The sequence below is a fragment of the Manis javanica genome, chromosome 12 (assembly GCF_040802235.1).
Source record: "Manis javanica isolate MJ-LG chromosome 12, MJ_LKY, whole genome shotgun sequence".
Lineage (NCBI taxonomy): Eukaryota > Metazoa > Chordata > Mammalia > Pholidota > Manidae > Manis > Manis javanica.
The window spans coordinates 18,635,081-18,654,336 of NC_133167.1; the positions used below are offsets into that span (position 1 = coordinate 18,635,081).

General features: G+C 46.1%; 1 long non-coding RNA gene across 1 annotated transcript in view; it reads right to left on the bottom strand.

The window, feature by feature from the left end:
- Window positions 1-7,597: 7,597 nt before the first annotated feature.
- The window catches only part of LOC140844742 (uncharacterized), a 37,051-nt gene continuing 25,392 nt past the window's right edge, over window positions 7,598-19,256 (bottom strand). Inside the window, exons 2-3 of the long non-coding RNA XR_012123232.1 lie at window positions 8,151-8,413; window positions 7,598-7,905 (exon numbers count right to left, since the gene is read on the bottom strand). This is a non-coding gene — a long non-coding RNA (uncharacterized lncRNA). The remainder of the gene's footprint in view (window positions 7,906-8,150; window positions 8,414-19,256) is intronic.

Below are 19,256 nucleotides of genomic sequence, written 5' to 3' on the forward strand. Positions count from 1 at the left end.
CTCTCCAACTTCAGGAACTTGTGTATGATTTCTGTACAGCTATTTAGTTAATAGTGTTATTTCAATAGATTTCCTTTCTTACTTCAATAAATTTTATTTTATAGGAAATTTTATATTACTACTCTAACTCAGGGATGGGAAACAATGACCTGTCAGCCAAATCTGGCCAGCCACCTGTTTTTTCAAATAAAGTTTTATTGTAACACAGCCATGCCCACCAGCTTACAGATGGTCTGTGGCTGCTTTTACAACAGCAGAGCGAAATAGCTGCAGTAGTGACCTGATGGCCTGCAAAGGCAACCATATGTACCAACTGGCTCCCTGCAGATCAAGTTTGTGTACTTCTCTTCTAATTGAAAACTAGTATCATTTAACTAGAAGAGAAAAATAAGGATTAATATATTGGGAACAAAATATTATTAAATTCCAGCTAGATTCTGTTAATTTTCACTCAACAAACATTTGTTCATTCCATTTATTCATTCATTATCTATCAAATATTTGCTCAAGACACCCTCAAAGGCCCTGAAGAGACAGGCAAGCAAGATAAAAAAGTTCCCGATTTCACGGAGTTTATGTTCTAGTGAGGACCAAAAGCAGTGAAAAATAAGATATCCAAGTCATCTTGAATCTTCACTGTAACAGAAAATACAAACGACACAGTTCATGATGACTGACAGTTGGGTAGAGGGTCTTTTCAATTGGTGGGTCAGGGGACCTTTGTCTGAGAAGGTGATGTTTGGGCACAATCTTTAGCATTCCTGGCAGAGAGAACAGAAAGTGCAAAGGACCCGAGGCAACAATGGGCTTGGTGCACTTGGTGGACAATGGGTTGGGCAGCTGGATGCTCACAGATAGAAGACTGGCTCTGGTATTGGCCCACCATCAGCACACAAAGGTAGCTATTGATTAGATTTGTTAGGATGTATTTGGGAGGGTTGCACACCCACCTTTACTGACCTTTGGGGCATTCAGCTGCCTGAGGGCCAAGAGCAGGCCTGACGCATGACCCCGCACTACCCCTGGAAGACCCATGAAGTAGCATGTCCCATTAGGTTCTCTGGAAGCAGATGCTGATATGGAGTTCAGGTGAATACTGTTTATCAAGGACCGATACTCAAGGAAGGGAGGGGATAGAGGCGGGAGTGGGCAGAGAAGTTCAACTACATATGATATCACAGCACAAGGGCTTGGCCAAGCTGGTGGGCAGCTCTGAGTGAGCCCTGCTCCTCAGCCTTGTCCTGGATCAGGCAGAACTGCCCCGGCCTGTGTACCCTATCCTGGTCAGTCACAGGAGGTGGGCTGCCTACCAAGGGTATGACCTTGAGCAAGGTGGTTCTCTGTGGCTGAAGCTGACCCTGACAGCTGGTGGCTATCTGCTGGCCACACACCTGCAGCTGGGTGTCAGTCCTTCTGAGAAAGGGCATCTGCACGACCCTTCTCCAGGTCATCCGTAAAGGGGACATACCTTCCAGGAAAAATGGGATCCTTCCTCTTGCTATTCTTCTGCCTCAGATCCCTGGCCTGCTGCGCGTCTCTCATTTTTTCCCAGAACCTTGCAGCCCAGCAGCCTAGAAGGATGAGAAAGTGGCCTGAAAGGTTAAGGCGTCCACTGGAATGACTTACAGCACAAAGGTTTTTCTTTGAGGACTCCCAGACAGGAAGCCACGAGGACCCAATAAATAAATAAATGTGTTCATCAACTCATCTAGTAAGAAATGAGTCATATGACTGAGTGAAGTAGTGAAAAACTCAGAAAGAATCTCAGACACTATGTGTGATGGGGTGGTGAGCATTTTCTGGTGCTCCTGGAAACGCTAAATAGACACCCACCTTCTTAGCTGACTTGTGCACCTGGCCCGCCCCGGAGCCCTTTGGGCCATGCCCTTGGACCACCAATGGCTGCCCCATCCTTGGCTGACCCACTGCAGCCAGGGGGAGGGTCATGGTGCAGTTACTCATTGAAAACCACAGGACCAGATCAAAAGTTCCCTTCAGCTTAGGGAAAAAAACAGAAATTTCCCCAAGGAGCCCCTGGGATGCCTGAAAGTAGGAGAGCAAGTGACTGTGGTCAGGATCCCACCCTCCCGTCTGACTTCTCCAGGGGCTGCTACAGCGGCAGAAACCTCAGTCAGCTTGCTTCAATGATGGGTGGTTCTGGGCACATGACGCACACTTATGATATTGGTGCCCCCCCACCCCCACCCCAGTGGAGCAGAAGCCCATGGAAGTGAGGGAAACACACGGCCAGCCCCCATGGGGCTGGGAAAGAGCTCTGGTCTCCAGCCCCCTCCTTCTCCTGCCGTCCTTATCCTCGTCCACCGCAGCGTCCCATCCTGCCTGTGGCTGGGCATCCCAGGCCCTCCACCCGGGCCCAGTTGGCCTTCCCAGAACTGGTAATGCTGTTTTCCATCCTTGTCTGCATCACCTCACAACAACTTCATCCAGCTGCTTCCCAGTACATGCCTTGGAACAGAGCCCCCTTGGCCGCAGGACTTTTTCCGACCCCACCACTTCCTGAATAGCCCCTGGGGTCTTCAGGGGAAGGCCCAGCAGGTGGGCAGGGAATGGCACCACACAGCATGGAGAAGAGTCCACACAAGTGTGTTAGTTCGCAGCTCTGGGAGTTCTGGGAAGGCAGGAGGTGAGGAAGAGCCTGGCAGGGATGGGTTTCAGCAGGGAGGGAGCAGCGGCCCATGTCCCTGGGTCTTCCCGGGCTGGTCTCTGACTCTCACAGTCTTCTTGCCCAGAGGGGCCTTCCTCTCTGCTCTGCTCCCACGTACCTAAGGAACCCTGACCTCATCCTCCAGAGAGCTTCGGGGCCACTGTTGGAGGAGATAGCTACTAATACTTCTTCACTATCAGCCCATAGGCCTCAGTCCCAAACCAAATCCTTTGGAAAATGGAAAATGGACTTAGAAATGTAAAAGCAGGGAGTTCGCTGCCCCTTGGTGGGAGCCGGCAAATGCTGATCTAGGTATGGGTGGACACCAGACCAATGGGCCAGGAGTCAGACAACACCCACAAGTGTTTTTTAATAGGACTTCCTGCATCAGAACCCCCTGGGCTGTGTGTCTTAAATCTAGATTCCTCAGACCTACCAGATCACAGTTTAAAAGGAAGTCCCAAGAATCTGCACCTTATCCAGCTACTTGGGTCATTCTAAGCCCAGGAAGGTGTGAACACCACTGACCAAATGGAGCCTAGTCCTGTATCGACCACAGAAAAGTGAGCCAACCTCTGTTGTCTTGGAACCTCTGTTTTCTTCTCTGTAAAAATGCATTGCACTCCTTTTATTTCTCGTTTTATAGCTTAAAATGCACTTTCATCCGTCCGTTCTCTCTTGGTTCTGACAACCACCCCAAGATATGGTAAGGGACTGTCACCCACAGAGGAAGTGCAGGCAGAGGGTGTGGATGCTGGATAGTTGAGGAAGTCTCCTAAGAAGATCTTTAAGCCTCTTTAACCAAATCATCACAGCAAGAGGAAGGAGTGAGGAGGCCAGGAGAGCACCTGCGGGGAAGCTGAGAAGCTCCCATCAAGAGGTGACTGGCCAGTCACAGCCAAGCCATTGGGAGCCATGGGGCTGAAGGACCTGCAGGATGGGGACGGGGCTTTTGGGGAGAAAGGAAGCCTGCCATGGTGAGGGTGGAAGATGAGGGGGCTGAGAGGGAAGAAGCCAAGTGGCGGAGAGGCTGCAGGGCTGCAGGGGAAAAGCTCCGTGAAGCCCAGTTCTTCCCACCAGCCTGGAAAGGTGTGGCTGCCCTGGGATGGGTGTGAAGAGGTCGCAGGTCCTGAAGGAGACATCTGTCAGTCTGCGTGTTTCCAGCCAAGCGGGGCAGGAAAGACTTCAGGTTGGCTGCGAGCCAGGTATCAGAGATGGGAAGTGATGGCGGAGTGAATCATCTGGGAAGGAGAGAGAGGAGAAGGCGGCCAAGGCGTGATTCCTTCCTCCCCCACCCCACTCCTAGTGAGCTCCTGCCATGGCCCTTTGTCTACTCCATCCTAGTGGCCCCAAGCCAAAAGGCTGCTCCTCACCACCACCTGACAGAAGTCCTCCCTAAGACCCACTGTCCCCTCTGCCCACCCAGCTCAATCACCTCCAGGGGGGCATGGGGACAGGTGGGTGGGAACTGCCTATTGCTGTCCCATGCTCTTGTCTTGTATGGGGCTAAGGAGCATGATACAATATCGAAGAAATAAAGAATGATCATGGTGACAGCCTTAGAGTAGGACTTCAGTGTTGCATGATAGAGAAGCTTTATACTTGTAGGACAGGAAGGCCCCTAGGAAGCCCTCAAATTTAGACAGGATCCTCTGAAAGATAAAACCTTTCCATCTCCCACCTTCCACCTTATCTTTCACCCACCTTCCACCACTCCCCTTTCCTGTCTTTTCTGAACATGAAAAACATCTAATTATAGCCCTTGGGATAATACTACTTACCCCAGAGGGACGAGGGTCTCAATTTGATTGTATTAATCTATCCTCTCTTCCTCTCCCCTGGGCCTCTCAAAGCAACAGCCTGACTCCAAAGCCAACCACGGTTCCCAAAAAGGGTAGGAAGGAAAATAAAAAGACCCCAAACCAAGGGTTTAGATGATTGCACCAGGCCTGACATGCTGAGAGCCAGGACAGGCGGGAGAGCCCAGCCCTGCTCTGTTTTGAGTGGATCCTTGGGCCTTGGCATGGCCACCGTTGGGCCAGACACTCTGAGCAGCAGCCTAGTGGGCACAGCAAACACACATTCATACCTTCACCTTGTGGTGTCCATAAGCAAATGAACTGTGGGGCACCTCCCTTATTGTTCTCCCCTCTTCCCTCCTTCATCCAAGACCTGAGCTGGAGCTGGATCCGAATGAAGGGACACAGAGGGAGGAGGGAGAGCCTACCCAGGTATTCACAGGAGGGCATGTCTCTGCCCTGACCAGATTCTACCATCCCTCCCAAAGGCCGGCTGTATGCCAACAGCTTCCTCCCTGACTCACCATCATTTCTCTGCTCCAGGGCTTTCTGTGGCTTCAGAAACATGATTTGCCCACACGTTGAGTAGGCTGAAAGTATGGGGAGTCAGCACTCCAGGAGCCACCGGGGAGGGGTGGCCGCTGGTGGATAAACACCCCGGCTTCCTTGTGCGGTGAGGCCCTCTCAGAAGGTTCCCATCCGGACAGAGCCAAGCTGCCCGCATAAGCAACCTGTTCATTCACACACACCCTTAACTGACTTTGCCCCCTTCCCTGCCCCACTTTTTCTCTTCTTTACCATGCTTCCCGGAATCACCTCATAAATCAACTCCTGCACCTAAATCCTTAATTCTAGGTATGCTCTGGGGGAAACACAAACTAAGTTAGAACAGGGCCAAAAGAAGGAACCGTGGAGTCTATTCACGCCTTTGGAATAGAGTCTGTTACTGGGCACCCCTAGTGGTTATGTCAGGGCAACAGCCAACCTCAAAGATGTGGAGGGCAAGGAGGGAGAGAGAACGGACCACCACGCAGACACTGCTCAGCCCTAGGATCGTCCACCAGCAAGCTTATTAGGCTGCAGGACTCCTGGGTACCCAGAAAGGCCGTTTCATCTACTCTGGGCCACTTTCACCTGGTAGAGGAAGGCAGAGCTATTTTGAGTGGGACACATGAAAGGTGCTCTGAGAAGCTGAGGCAATCCCAACGCCTGGTTTCCATTCATAAGTGCCTCCTCGCGGGGAGCTCAGCATCGCCCATCCCAGACACTGCACACACTGAGGAGCAGGGTCCAGAAAGCTCCGACAGCCTGGAAAACACAGAACAGTGAGGATGGGTCAAGAGAGTTTTGTGTTGCTTAGAAAGAAAGAAATCATCTTGAATTGCTTTCCTAAGAGCCACAAATCCAAAGCCAGCCTGTAGCCACGAATGCCATCCTTCCTGCACACAGCTCTGGCCTGTCTTCCAAGCACTGGGTTGCCTACCTTCCTTCGCACCAGATGACCTTCCCTCTCCCAGCCCACCCCAGCCACTTGGCCACTAAGCCACAAGAAAGGAGGAGGAATTCCAGGGAAGGATCTGGGAGCATGCTGGGTGGCCAGTGGGTGAGCAATCCCACCAATGAGTCCACGGAGGGAAGTTCCCAACACCCAAGCCCAGAGCCGAAGGGGGTAAGGCTGGGCGGGGCTTTAGGGCGACTCTCCTTGATTCTGAAACCCTAGTGTACTCTCAAGGAAATGTTATCCATATGTTTCTGATTCATTTATACTTAACTCATCAAAATGTTATTTGCTAAGAGCTTTTTGAAGTCCAAGAAGGCTTGTAACAGCCTGTTTAATGAGCCCAAAAAGCTTTCTAGCTCTTCTGTGTTTTTTAGGAAGGGGTAGGAATTTTCTTTTCCTCTTTTCTTTCCAGAAAATCAAACAGTCATATCCTGCATATTGATTCAGGCCTATGAAATGAAAAGCACTGGAAAGATCATGAGACATGAGGGCAACAGTTGGGACTGGTCTCTGATCTGCCCTGACCTGGGTGATACCTTCTCAGAGCTTAATCAATCATCTGAACTCCTCATGTGGCAGAGAAAGATGCTTAAAATCAGAGGAGCCTCACAGTATTGAAGTCCCTGAAATTGTTCACTTCTCTGTTTGTCATCATCTCCCCACCATCTGTGCCTTGTCCAGACTTTAGTACATAAATCCAGCTTTTAAGGAAAATCTTCAAGATGAAGAGCAATCTGAAGGAGTATGAAGATAGCAGAGGCTAAAAGCAATTATTTAATGGGTATTAAGGCTTTCGTCTCCAGAATCAAGTGAACCTTAGACAGAATAAGAAGACATGGGCCGAAACAGGGAATCATTTGATGAAAATAGAAACAGGAGGAACTGAATCAGGGACATGAAGCACCAGATGATTAACCAAGGAAATCGAATCTTCCTTCCTGCACATCCTACATCTGACACTGAAGTCAGACTCACCTTCTCCTCATTGCATCTTTGACCTACTAAACTGATAATTAGCTGCCCTTCCTGGAAGCAGGACAATGAACAAGTTGACCTTCCAGGACCCTTGCTCACCCCAGGGTTTTTACCATTGTTCCATCAGCCCAGCATAACCCAGCCAGAGTCCACTAAAAACAGAGGGCCATATGTCATTCTTCCCCTAAAACCACAGACCCCTAGGGATGAAAAGGCCAGAAGCCACAGGGGCAGCCTCATTCCTGGTGCTTTGTCCTTCAGGGTGAGCACAAAGCCCAGGCACTGACTGTGGCTCTCCCAACTGGTGAACCCAGCCCCCAGCCTTTCTCCCCCATGCCGCTACGGCACAGAATGCGCTGCTCTGATTATTCTGGCTACCAAGCAAACAGCCAAGGTACCATGTATGAGGACAGCAACTTAGACACTAGAATGACTTCATGTACTTAGAGTGGCGGTAGGGAAACTGAAGGCATCTTTGTGCCAGTGAATAATGTTGTCCGTTAATGAATAATAATGAATCCCAGATCCAAAGAATGTCATTGCCTACTGAGCATCTAACCACCCACCACTTCAGAGTTGGTGTCTAGACCCACATCATTTTTTCCCTTTCATATGAAAGTGCTAGTTTATGGATGGAACAATTCGTGAGACAATCAACCCATCTTTATTGAATGCGAAAAGAGAGAGACAAGGTGTTCAAGACTAAATCTTCAGTCTTTTTGCCACCTAAGCTTAGGAGTGACATCGTGTTGCTTCTGCTGTATCCTATTCACTGGAAGCAAGTTGAAAGCCCATGTCAGTGAGGGACCAACAAGGGTGTGAATACCAGGGGGCAGGGACCACCGGGGGCCATCTCGGGTGCTGCCTTCCACATACTGCTGGGCCAGAAGTCAGGGGCTATGTCTTCGGGCTGGTTCAGTCTCTGCCACTTTCTGGGCTTGGGGCCTCTGGGACCTTCATTCTATCTGCAATGTGAAGAAGGTTTCCATGGTTTCCTAGTTGATAAGATAAGAGCCATTACCTGGTGTCTTTGAAGAGTAGCTGCCAGACTCCTCAGCTGGGTAAGTGCCTTGGAAAGTCAACCACCCCTGACTTCTTATGCAAACCCTCCTGTCAGCCATGGGAGACCTCACTTCCTCCATCACACTCATGCCCATGCTTCACGCTCTGCCCCCACGTCATGGGAAGTTTCCACGAGTCTAATCTTCACCTGTTTCACCGAGGCCTTGTTCCATTGGTACTGAGAACAGCTTTCCCATACTTATGTCTCTAATAACCTTTATGTAACTGCGACATGGAGACCTCAGACCCTCGGGTGCCTGAGTGAGATGACTTCCCTTTCATCAGGCAGATCTCCTGGGTCCCTCCAGACATGAGGATGCCCTGCTCAGCGCTCCTCTCCCACATGGCTCATTCTCTTACCGACTTGCCGTTGGCCCTTTTTTGACCATGGACTATCAGTTCAGAAAGATCCTGAAGGAGACAGAGAAAACTACATGTAAGGAATTAAGAAAAGGGAGGAAGAAGTTACCTGAAATTGAACTTGACACTGTGCTTAGCACTCACACACTGTCTGGCTGACTCTCCCCCAGCAGACCGTGTGAAAGCTGTTATCCTCTTTGCAGAGTAGAGAGGAGTGAGTCAGGCTCAATGTCCACAGCTGGTCTATGTCAAAGTCAGGATCAGGTCCAGGTCTGTTTTAGATTAAGCCTCGAACCACTCTTCAGCCTTGCCTCACGGTATCTTAGGTTAGGGAGAGGTAAAGCAAATCCTTTCTTCAATCATTAAAAAGAATCATTGTCAGAATCCTATAAGGGTTTAATGGACAAGGCCACCAAGAAGTGATTTCTTTCACCCCAACCTGTGTATCATCCTGATATCGTCTGTGACCTAAAGGTTCTCTTCAGCAAGCCAGACTTCGTTAGGACTATGGATGCATCAGGGAAAGATCAGAGGTGAGAACAATGAGACCCCAGAGGTCCCTGGGACTCAGGAATCATCCAGATGAGTGGGTCAATTCTGTCCCCAGTTCTCCTCTCCTATGACTGTTCCTGGAAGACAATACAGTCAGAGCCCTTAAGGTAAGCCTGACAATAGATATTAGACATTGTCAAGGCTGAGGCAGTAGACACCAGCCTTACCTGCCACTTGCCTGGCCTTCCTCTCAAAGCATGCTAGGTCTGGAGGAGAAGAAGGAACTTGGGCTTGTATCAAATTCTTTCTGGACCATGCAGAGCCTGGCTAAAGAGGACCAGTTGTGTGAGAATGGGAGAAAGCTTTTTAGTGACTTAGGATTTTCACTGACTGCCATAAACACATCAGAATAATAACCTGATAGTTCCTGAAAGCTCCCCCAATTTCTTTTCTTTGGCATTGAGAAGGGAGCCTAAGAACCAGGGCCCAGTTTGCTTGAGGCTCAGGCCTATGCTCCCCTTTCTAAGCCCTGGCCCTTCTGAAGCCCACCGATGACTCATTGATGAAAATTCTCTCTCCTCCTGCCACACTGACTCCATGCACAGACCCTGCTTGCTCAAGTGCATAGAATGGGTTCATACTTCATCTGTCAAGCCACGGGCCCCTTTCAGTGGATCAAAGAACTTTCAGTACCAACAGCCCACTGTGTTCACTACGATTGCGAAGCAGCTATCACTGAAGGCACTGTATTCTGTTTGTGCTGGGGATTAGCTCATTTAATCCTCAGAATAGCACTGGAAGAATAGCTGTTTTTATCCCCCTCCATCCCTTGCAAATGAGAAAACGGAGAATCCAGGAGATTAAGAAAGAAATTTACAGAAAGCGACACAGCTGCAGGGAACTATGCTTTAGACCCAGGTGGTCTGACTCTCCTGTCTGCCACTCACTGAGGCCCACGGTCTCAATAAACACAGCTGGATGCGGCTCCTCCCTGTTTGGAAAGACCAAGTCGTGACTTCACATCAGATGTCTTTAAGAACCAAGCTCCGCAGGGAGACCATGTTCTCCCAGGATAGGGCATCAAATCAGTCCAGAGGCCTAAAAGATGGGAGCCCCTTTGGTGCCCCACTCTCTGGGTAGCACCATTTAGAAAACAGCCTTCTACTGGGAAGTCAGTCGCTCTCCCTGACAGGACACACCCTTCCTTCCAGGGAGCCCCCAGTTTTTCCTGCCAGGCATTGTGACAGTGAGACAAAGGGCAAATAGTTCCCCACTTGGAAATGGGAGTCCAGCCTCTCGGTGTGTCCTGTGCTCTCCTCAAACCCGGTGTGACTGGGAACCAGAAGGAAGTGGGGGCAGGGCAGACGTCTGCCCTCTTGGCTGTAAAGCTACTGTCTCAAATAGGGCACCTGTTCGGACAAGCTCTAAGGTGCCCTCAGATGTGCCCCTAATCGCACTGATGTGGACACTAGTGAAGAAGGGGCAAACGTGGAAAGGGGGAGGCCCACAAAAATGAACTCATAGATTGTTAGGATGCAGATTTTCGAGCTGCCAGGAGCCTTAAGAATAACCCAGTACAATTCCTTCATTTTACAGATGAGGAAAATGAATTCTAGGGAATTACTTTGGAAACCTCTGTTAGGCTGAATTGAGTCCTGGTTAACCTAGCTCATGCATATGTCCATTAGGTCTCTGGCTACCTGCAACCAGAAACTCATCAGAACCTTCTGTGAAACTCTGAGCTGGCTGTCCCAGTGGCAGCTCTGGGATCCAGGGATACTTATGTTTGAAGAAGGGGAATTCTAGAAAGATGAGAATATTCTAAGCAAAGAGGCAATATGATTTATTGTCTAAACTGTTACACTTCTGAGAGAGAGAGAGGAGAAACAGGGACACACGGTTCCCCTATGCATCAGGATCTCCATGTCTTTCCTGGTAGAGGAGAAAGCACTGTGTAAGCACAGACTTGCTCATTCAATCAGCAGATGCTTCCCAGACACCAAGACCATGACAGAAAGACAAGGACCTGCACACACAGAGTCTAGATTTTGGTGCTTCAGCTCCTACTACTAACTACACGTGCCTTTGACGGACCACTCCTCTCTGGGACCCATTTTCATCTTCAGAAAGTGAAAGTGTTGAGCCACATCCCCCCTCAGACCTCTCCCTTCAAGCTGTAGCATCTAGGAGTCTGTGGGCCTGCTGGCTGAGCTGAGAAAGGGGGCCCCGGCCCAGCAACCTCCCACCTTGCCAGCCCAGCACTACCCAGCAGAACACATGGCCTGGCCCCTCTCAGGACCCCCGGGCCTGCCATTACCCAGCCTGCCCCAGACCCACCTGACTCAAGTCGTTGCTCTTCCTGGCTGATGTATAGGAGCATACTGGGACACCCTGGGAAGGGACCTGCAATACACTCCTGTGTGTGTGCACACACACATACACCCCTACACTCACCTCAGAATCAGAATGAATATTAAAAGGCATGACATTCAAACAAGTGCAAGGGACACACCAAGAATCCTCTGGCACTGCCTCCCATTGAACACCTTATCATGTTTAACCCTGGCTGCGAATATGACTTCTGTGTGAGACTCCTGGCAGGGTTGGTGGGAGGCAGACTAGAGACCCTCAGCAGGGGCCGGGCTATCCCAAGTCACCCCATCTTCTCCTAGGGGTCAGGTTCCACCCCTGCAAGGCAGCATGTGAAAAAGAGGGAGCATGCAAGCTCTACAGCCTTGGCCATGTCCTTGCTTCAGATGCCCACTTAACCCAAGCCCTGCCCCCTCCCTGGGAGCCAGCAGATGGGGAAACAGAAGGGAGATGGCCGGTAGGGCCCACTGGCTTCCCATGGAGGACCTCAGCCTAATAGGAGTTGTCATGTGTCAGCTTAGGGCATGAGCAGGGCCTGCCTGGGCGGCAGCTGCTCCAGCGGCCCTCAGCCAAAATGGTGCTGACGTGAAGGGGTGTGTGAGTCGGTTCCGGAGAGCAGGCCCAGCTCGGGGCTGGACAGAGGAGGGCCAGGACCCACGCAGGAAGACCATCGAGCACCAGAGGAAGGTGAAAGGGACTTTAATATACAACTGACCTCTTCTTTAGCCGGGCCGCACCCTGGTGTTTAATGATACCATCTTTCAGGTGTGGTGAGAGAGAGACGTGGGAAGGGCCTGGGGATACGGAACCCATCGTTCAGTTGGTTCAACCTTTTTAAAAATGCCAGATCTGGAGTCTTATGGATTCAAGGAATCATGATGTCTGACTCTCTCCTTCTAGAAATGAGCTTCCCGACCCCAGAGTATGTCCCAAAGACCTGTCCGGGGCAGTACCACCATAGAGCCTGAATCAACCAGCCCAGTGTTTTGCTTCACACTATCTCTTCTTCTCCACTACTTAACTAGAAGAGACATAAATATTACAATAAGATCAACTGTGGATTTATTCATTTAATCTCTGTTCCAAATATCACACTTTTTTGTTTTGAATATTTACAAATCCCAAATGTTATATTTTGCAAAGTGGTAAATTCCAACAACAGTTCTACTTTAAGTAGTTACAGAGGGGTGGAAGTCCATAAAATAATGTTAACCACAAGGAAGTTATAACATTTTACCAAATGCTGAATTTTCTTTATAACTGGCCAAAACGTCTAATTATTCCAGTTCCCCTTTATGCAGCATTTGAATATATGGCACATGGCTCTTTTTATGATCTGTGTTTTCCTCACTCAGGAGGTCTTCAGTTCTAGTAGTCATGAACTGTGAGTTCCTCTGTAGGGGAAAAAGTATTTATTTTTTGTGAGAGACAGTGGAGGTGAAACTGTTAAGAGGAAAGTTGAAGCTTTTGTACAGAAATCATAGGAGAACAGGGGCTGAGGGCAAAGTATTTTACTTTATTTTATTTTATTTTAATGTGGTAAGAATACTTAACATAAGATCTACCCTCTTACCAAATTTTTGTTATAATACATTATTATTAACTATAAGCACATTGTCATACTGCAGACCTCTAGAACTTACTTCCCTGGCTTAGAAATGTTATGCCCATTAAGGCAAAATTTTAAATTTCCTCCTTGAGTCCTCCTGCAGTGAACAATAGGAGGAGGTAACTGCTGGGTGGAGGGTGGACAGAGGTAAGCCTTTGAAATCCTATGTGTTGAGGAGACTTCAGAAAAATCCACATAGATCTTCTAAGAAGGTTTGGTAAAACTTAACTGAAGCACTCAAACATTCCAACTTCCCAGGCCTCCCTAGGCCCTGTATGCTTCCCGAGACTGCATTAGTACCCTCAGTTGTAAGAGCACATTGGCATTTGTGTGGCTGGCAGATGCAGAAAATGCCCCGTTTAGCATGCTCATTATCCGCGGCAAAGCAAAATGATTGTCAAGCCTGTCATTAAAACAGCAGGGGAGCAAAATCCTGAAAAGTTCTGGCAAACAAGAAAAAGAAATGGAAATTAAACGGATAAACTGTATCATGAAGATGTGTAAAATGCCTTTAACAAAAACAGAGCAATAAGAAAAGAAGCCGTGTTTTATTGCAGTGAATATATTTATTCATTACTAAGTCCTTTGTGGATTGTCTTATAACTTTAGAACCCCACACTATTTTTATTCAAGTTCTTAAGTTCTTTAATAGTAAATGAGTAAATGTTGTCACTCTGTTTTTGTGTGTTTGTTTTTTCAGAAAACTTGCCATCCCCTTAAGGGAAACAAGTGCACAAATACACATTCAGACACATACACACATACATACACATGTACACATCCACAACTAAGAAAAATTAGAGTATGATGACTGACAACAAACCTGGATAATTAAAAAGTGGCAAAAATGCCATGCTAATGACTCACATATGCCCATGATTTGAATGAGATGTGATCCAAGCAACATGGTGACCAGGTGGCTGGTTTAATGGGCTGGTAATTGTTTTAACTAGCACTTTAGTTTGGAAGATATATAAGTAATGCTGGTGTTAAGCCCCACAGAAGCACAGAACCAAATGGGTTGTTTACCTCAGGTAGACAAGGAAGGAAATTAGTTCATAAAACTAGAAAGCCAGGCAGTGTGGTGTAGCAGAAAACAGCTGGAGTTATGAACCTGAAAGCAATTTTCCTTTTTGGCCCTCCTTAGCTCTGAAACTTTGGGTAAATTATTTACATTCTCTGAGCTTTCATTCCTTACTTATGAAGTTAAGAAAATAATGCTTAATTCACAACAGTGTGGTAAGAATTAAATGAAATTATGTTTATGGAGAGCAACTTGGGTGCTATAAATTGCTTGGCAATTATTATTCTAATGGCTAAAACAACAAACCTCTGCCAGTTTAGAATATGAAAAGTGATAAATTTCTATTTTGGAAAACAAACATGAATAAGTTTTCACTGCAAGCAAAAGAGATTCCAATTGTACATCAGATAGCCCCTGCCCCCCACCCCCACCCCAGTTAGGCCTGCTGAAAACTAGAATCCTGTTTGGTAGAAGGTTATCAAAACTCCTTCTCAGGAGAGCTTTCTTTGCATGAGATCATCTCACTTCTAGGGAATTAAAGAAGAGCTTCCTTCTCTTTGGAAAGAAAATGCAAAGTAGAAACTTTCAGATCAAAGTCACCTTCAAAACACCACCATACTCATTTTTACACTAATAACTATGCTGACCATAAGAGTAATGGCTTCCAGCTATTGAGACTTTACTACATTGAGCATATCAGTAACAGACTTTTATGCATATATCTGAATTCCTCACAGTCCACTCCTTACCCATGCAAGACAGGAATTACTTTTTTCTGCTCTGCACATGAGAAAACTGAAGCTCTGTCATCCTACAGAATTCATCAGAAGTGATACCACTAGTAACAGAGATAGGAATTGGGCCCAAGCTACAGCATTTGTTCTACATTCTACCAAACTACCTGATTAGTTTTCTATTGCTGTGAAAGCAATTACCATAAACTAGGCAGCTTAAAACAACACATAAAATGTTCTCCCAGGTTCTGTGGGTCAGGAGGCTGGACACAGCTTAGTTAGATCCTCTGTTTAGGGTCTCATTAAACTGCAAGCAAGGTTTTGGCTGGGCTATGTTCTCATCCAGAGGCTTGACTGTGGAACTTCATCAAACCTTTAGCAGGTTCAGTCCTTCTTTTAAGGGATTTTGCCTGATTAAGTCATGTCTACCTAGGATAATTTTCTTTTTAACTCAAAATCAATTGAATAGGAACTCAATTATACCTGCTATATTCTATTGACTAGAAGCAACTCACAAGTCGCATCGCACTATAGGAGAGGAGATTATATAGGGTATGAACACCAAAGGGCAGGGATTATGGGGGCCATCATAGAATTCTGCTTACCCACTGCTTCCTCTGAGTTGTGTCTATAGGAGATACAGTCCCCAAAATATAAGCTATAAGCCTAGGGAATAGCTGACTCTGCTATGCCTTGACGATTTCCTATGATGTTGTAAGCTGCCCAGTGCTAGAACACTAGGAGGCAGGAATTTGCCCCTGGTAGATAGTCTAGAATCTAGAACTAGAAGAACAGAGGTTTTCATCCCTGGCTGTATATTAGAATCATTAGAGAGATTTTTGAAACATAAAATGCCCTCCCAGAGAGCCTGCTTTAATTAGTCTGGAGTGGGACCTGGGAATCTGTTTTTGTCTTAACCTCCAAAATTCTCTAGTGTGCCATCAAATGGAGAATGCCTGGTCAGGAGCAGTGATCTACAAGGTGTGCTGTGTTCATTCCAGGGCTGTGTGAAAAACAATATATTGGATGTATACCAAAAATATACATGTAGATACACCATATTTGAACTGTGGAAAATCAAAGAGGAAATCCTGAAAGAAGCCAGATAGAAAAACAAACAGGCAAAGACACAAGTAAGATATCTAAAGACCCTGAGAGGAGGAGGAAGAAGAATTATATGGACTTCTATAAGCAAGAAGAGAATGGAGTGAAATATTTAAAATGTTGAAAGAAAAAATCCACCAACCTAGAATTCTATGTCTAGCAAAATTATTCTTCAAAGAGGAGGAAAAATAGTTTGATATCTTGACCTGGGCAATAGTTACATGAGTGTATATACATGTCAAAATTTATCAAGCTGCACACTAAGATTTGTGCACTTTATGGTATGTATCTCAAGATAAAAATTATTTTTTAAAGGAAAGGAAAAATAAAGACTAGACTTTCTTAGACAACCAAAAATAGATGGCATTTGTCACCAGCAGACCTGTCTTGCAAGAAATGTTAAAAGTTCTTCAAAAAGGAGGAAAATTATACAGGTCAGAAACTCAGTTCTATATAAAGAAAGGAAGAGCATTAGAGAAGAAATAAATGAAGGTAAAATAAAATCTTTTTTTCTAACAGATGGCAGTTTGCTCAAATCATAGTACCAATAGTTGTTCAGTTATTATAGCTTACGAATAAATGAAATGAATGGGAGGAAGAAGCTGTTATCATAAGGTATTTGCACTGCCCATGAAGTGGTATAGATATCATCCGAAAGTGGACTCAGATTAGTTGTAAATATATATCACAAATTCTAGAACAACCACAAAAGAAGTCTCAAAATGTATAATTGACATGCTAAGACAAGAGAGAAAATGGCATCATATAAATGCTCAATTAAAACCATAAAAGGAAAAAAACATAGAAGACAAAAAGAATAACAGAAAACAAGGATAATGAATGGGAAATACTTATAAATAAGGTAAATAGTAATCCAACCACATAAAAAATCATTTTAAATATAAATGGCCCAAATACACTATTTAAAGAGAGAGACTGCCAGAGTGGATTAAAAATAAGACCCAACGGTATTTTGTCTGTGAGAAGGTTTATAGATATTTAATATTAGTAGGAAAGCATGTATATAATTCATGTAGACACATATTAAAGGTAGGTACTCAAAATTTTTACAGATAGGAGTGAGCAATTCAAAATGTTTGGAAGCTGTAGCTCTAGAGCAGAAGCACTTCTGAAATTTAAATGTGCTAGAAATCACCTGAGGACCTTATTACAATGGAGATTTTGAATTAGAGAATCTAGGATGGGATTGAAAATCTTCATTTCAGAAGAGCCCTTCAAGGGTATGATGCTGGCATTCCTCAGACCTCACTTTAGTAGCAAGGGTATAGAGGACTTACGGCAAGTCCTGGTTGCATCTAGGAAAGGAACCAAAGATCTGTACTACTGATGGTTTCCCCCATTTACAATAACAATATATTCATATATTACTTATTATTTTTTTTCCTATTTACCCTAAAGGGCTAAAGGAAGTAAGAATATATCTAAATGGTAAAAAAAAAAAAAAAGTGAAAGAAAGAAAGGAAAGAGAAAAATAAAAAGAAAGGAAGAATAGGAGGGAGGGAGGGAGAAGAGAATTAAGACTGGGGAGAGCAGAATAATGGAGCTAGAATACAAAAAAAAATTCTGTCTTTAGAACCATGAATCAGACAAAATTATCCAGAAAATTACAGAAATTTACAGAGATAAAAGATCAAGGTCTCACTTTCTGATTTGTTCAGACCTTACTAAAACCAAGGATTACACTACTAGCACTCCCTATCTATCTTGTATAGTTGATTCAGAGTTCATTAAGTAGGTGGAATTATCAGCAAAGCTGGAGGTGCAGTAGGTAAAGTCTAAGGTAAGACAATTACCTCCCACAACATCCATCTCTGTACTGACTTGGATGTTTGGCCTTAAGCAAATCACCTATCTACTCTGCTCTTCTTCTGTAAAATGAGCCTGTTGGATTCCATGGTGTCTAAATTGTGTTTCCTAGGTTGATCAGCCTGGCCATATTCCAGCTTCTCCACCTAAAACATCCTCTGGCCATATTAATCCACCTTTGTCTCTTCAGTCCTACCTTTTGAGATTCCTTTCATCCTCCTTTGAGGATCCCCATCTCTCTGGATCTAGCTTTTTCATTTCATTTTTTTTTCCTGGCACCAGTCCTAGGGCTTGTGCATACGCCCTTTCTCGCTACAATGCCCCAATTCACAAAGACAAAGAAACAGCGTTAACAAATCCTAACTAGGGCTTGTCACATAAAAGGACAAGTAATACACATGTTTGATCTGTAGCCGGGGATGAGATTCGATCCTATCGCTAACCTCCACTGGATTCCTCAGGACCATGATAGGCACCGTCTATGGGAAGGGTTCTGGGAATGGGGACCTGTCACTAGCGCTTTCTTGGGGCACAAGTTCTGCAGTGCTGAGCTGGCTCCACCTCCACTTTAAAAATAGACTCACTCCTGTTTGTGGGCTCTTTTTCTTCCTGGGCGACTTCAGCTTATCTTCCCCATCCTTCCAGCTGCCTCAGAAAGTAGAAAAACTGGTTTTTCCTGATGTTCCCTGGGGCACCTTGACCTTGCTACTGCTTCATTCCCAGCCTCAGGGATGCTTTTAGAGAAGAGGTCAGAATTATCTTGCTTCCCACTAAGTGATCTGTTTTCAGGTTTCTTTGCTCCTGAGTAAGGGCCTGAAGGTCCCAGTATAAGGAGCGGTAAGGACAGGAATGTGGACCCTCAGTCCCTAAGGGTTGGCCATTGCCTGGGCTGCTGGCCTGCATAGTCATACAGTGCAAAGTGTCCTCAGACTGAAGGATGCCTGGAGTTTATTCCACTTCTCTTTCTCCACCTCTATCAAGTCCAGCCCACTGGGACAATGCTCAAGTCCTTTTACAAAACTCTCTAGAGAGGAAGTTCTCCCCCACCTCCTTCAGTCACCCACTTCTGCCCTCAATACAGGAAATGTGTATGTTTATCTGCCAGGATTTAACCAAGTAACCCTTTTTCCAAGAATAAGTAGACTTAAAGAGAACCCCTTTATGGGTGGAGGGAGGTGGGTGCTTAGAGGGTGATGAATAGGCTTCTTTTATTTTCAAGCTGATAATGAAAGAACCAAAAGTGAAATTCAGCTATTTATCCACAATTTCATCCCATTTATTCAAACCTTCCTAAAAGATGAGCATGAAAATCTGTCTTCTGAAAAGTTCAAAAACTGTCTTCTTTGAAATAAACCCTTCCTGCATTCAGAAAATGATTATGTTGTGGCTCTAAGAAGGGCGGTTCCTGCCTCCTTCCCACACCTAAACATGGTCTTGCAACCAGAGACCTCTGTGCAGCTGAGCCATTGCAGATAAACTGCTGGGGGCTCCATGCTGCAGGTACCTCCCAGAGTCTTGCCAGGCTAGGATGGCAAAGGACAGCACTACACTCACATGCTCACCCACACTCGCATTTGCTGTTGGGTATGACGTTTGCACCCAGAGAGCAGGGGTTCTTAGCTGGGAGTGATTTTGCACCCCCACCCCCACCCCAGTGGACCTGTGACAGTGTCTAGGTACATTTTTGGTTATCACAAGTGGTGGAGGGGAGATGCTGTTAGCATCTAGTGGGGT